Raw genomic sequence first — 2,818 nt, 5'->3', positions numbered from 1 at the left:
ACCTGCTACATGGAATCAACTGCCCACTGACATCAGAAACCTAGAATCTATTAAAGGTCTCAGGGATGCACTTAAAGAGCATCTCTACATAGACTCTACCCACAAATGATACAAATGGTTAGGTAATTTACCACCCCATATCACAGACAACAGAATACATTAGGAAAAGTTTCTCAGCCTCATGATGTGACATTTTATATATGTATAGTTCATAAGTACTGCAGGAGTATATGTTTTGGTAGTATAGGCGACCAGCCACAGCTCTGCTTTATTCATCTCTACAATCCAAGGAATCTGTTGCAGTCTGCCAACCATATGTACAATTTTATACTGCATTTTACACTTTTAAACTGTAGTTTTGGTATGTTGCTAATTTTTTTAAAACTGCCCTTGTTGATTTGTTGCACTTTTTGTCTGCTGTAGCATAGACTAGATTCAGAGCTGCTGAATTGGGTTCTCTTTGTTAAACTGAGCACTAAACCAGGCTATCTTTTGTTGGAGAGGGCCCCCTGCTCCCTTGTGACAGGAGAGTGCAGTTAGGACTCATCTGATTGAAGGTTGCTAGCACAGGGTGTGGTTTTGAGCTTTTTAATTGGTTAAATTGTTTAATTTAGTTTGCTCACTGTTTTAACACAGCTCCACAGAGTCAGACAACTAGCCAGTGCTCTGCTGCATTCATCTGTTTACCCATAAGCCACTGCTCTGCTGTATTCATCTGTTTACATGTAGTGCACCTCCGTGCACCATTACGCACTACCGCACAGTGAGAGTAACCACTGGCAGTTATAGAAGCAAAAACTAATGTGGATAAATCTGTTGCCTGTGATCCATCCGAGAAGTTCTTAAACTGCACTTAGCTACTCAGAGAGCACCTTAGATGCACTTTTCCCCCTTAAATAGTCGCAAAACCACCAAATCTGCAATAGTGTCATGCCATTTAGAGAACCCTCCCTAGTATAGATCCTTTATAGAGAACCCCATTAGTATAGATCCAATTAAGAGCACCCAGTTATACCACACCCCTCCATTTATTCTCCCCACTGTGAAAACAGGACTTAGCATTAAGGATGATCAGCTTCTTACCATTTCTCCTACCAGCCTGATTGACATGGGTGTCCTGAAGTTGTGTAGCAAATGCCTCACCATGACAACCCTCTACTCCTACATCACCCAAGTAAAATTTGTGAGATGCATATACACTATGAATCTGGAATCCTTGCTCTCTCATGCAGAGAACAGTAACAGTGAACAGGTTGTCAGCTCACATACTACACGTCCTACTCAAACCATGCACTGAACACATAAACCATCATATGTGGAGGTACTCACCAGAAACCTACCTAAACACCAGAGACCTTCCAAACACAAACATGCTACACCTAATACAGCATCTGCAGTACTCAGTACACATAAAACCACAAGCCCCAGTTTCTCACCAAATAAACCCCAAACCACATCTAAGCCAAATTTTTAGTCATACGCAACTCCATTGTAAGACACACAGATGTCCCACTCACTAGGCTTAAGAAAGAGAAGGTTCCAGTCAGCTGTCTATAATGTGCCAGGATCCATCAGATCACATATGCACTTAAGTCTCTCAACAAGACCATTATGACGCCATCATAGTTCATATTGGTGTGAATGACTTGAGACTTATTCACTGGACTATATGAAGAGAGACATGATTGAGCTCTATGAATATGTGCCACAGGCAGGTATGTGCCTAGCCTTGAGCAGCATTCTACCCTCACCTAGGATGATACCACAGTATAAACAAATGATTGAATTCAACAATTGGCTTAGTTTCTGGTGTCATTCTGAGGGGATCTAGTTCCTGTCAGCCTGGCATGACATGGTTGATAGACCGCACTGTTTTGTCAGAGGTGGTCTTCACCTGTCACCTCCAGGCTTTTGATTACTGGCTAAGGCACTTGCCTCCATCATACTGCCTTTATAGGTTCATAGGTTCACAGGTTGGTACTAGGCTACTGGCCCTAGAGCCTATACAAGCCTGGCCATAACAATTCCCTGGCTATTTCTTCCCACACTATTTGCTTCTGTGGACCCCTGTCTAGCAGGGCAACTAACATGATCCTCAGGGGTGAATTTCCTTTCTCCCATCCAATTGTCAAGGTTACTTTTGAAGAGGGCCAAAGAGGCACTCTGCTTGACATGTATGGGCAGTCTATTACAGAGTCTGGGGAGTCTCTGGGTCAGGAACCTATCCCTCCAGCATGTTTTGATCATTGTGATGACAAGGTTTAGATCCCTGGAGTGTCTTGCTCTGAGGGATTGGGATTTCTTTATGTGTAGCATGTCCAATAGCTCTGGGTTTGACATGGCCTTGTATGTCAAGCAGAGATGACCTGAGTAGACGATATGCGACAGAGTATAGCTGGAGTTTTTTAAGGTGGTCAGTGTAGGACATCTGCTTTAGACCTGTGATTCTTTTAGTGAGGTATTTCTGTGGCCTTTCCAGTTGTTGCAGATGTCTTGAGAGGTACATACCAAATGGGGTGTCATATGGTATAATGGGTCTAATGAGGGATGAGTACAGTGGGACAATGACCTCCTTTTTTCTGGATGAAAAGCCCTTAGTGATGAGGTGTGCCACATAGAAGGATTTCCTGACTGTTGTGGTGATGTGGTTATTGAAGGTGAGACCACTGTCCACCTGTGTCCCTAAGTCTCTTATCACACTTTAGGTGTTTAGTGTACTGCCACCTATGTGGTAATTCATGGGTACATGTTTTTTCCCAAAGGGGATATCTATACATTTCTTGGCACTGAGCTTGAGCCCATGGCTCTGGCACCAAGC

This window comes from Protopterus annectens, chromosome 2.part1 (genome assembly GCF_019279795.1).
Source record: "Protopterus annectens isolate FY-2018-M chromosome 2.part1, PAN1.0, whole genome shotgun sequence".
NCBI lineage: Eukaryota > Metazoa > Chordata > Ceratodontiformes > Protopteridae > Protopterus > Protopterus annectens.
This window is presented reverse-complemented; position numbering follows the sequence as displayed.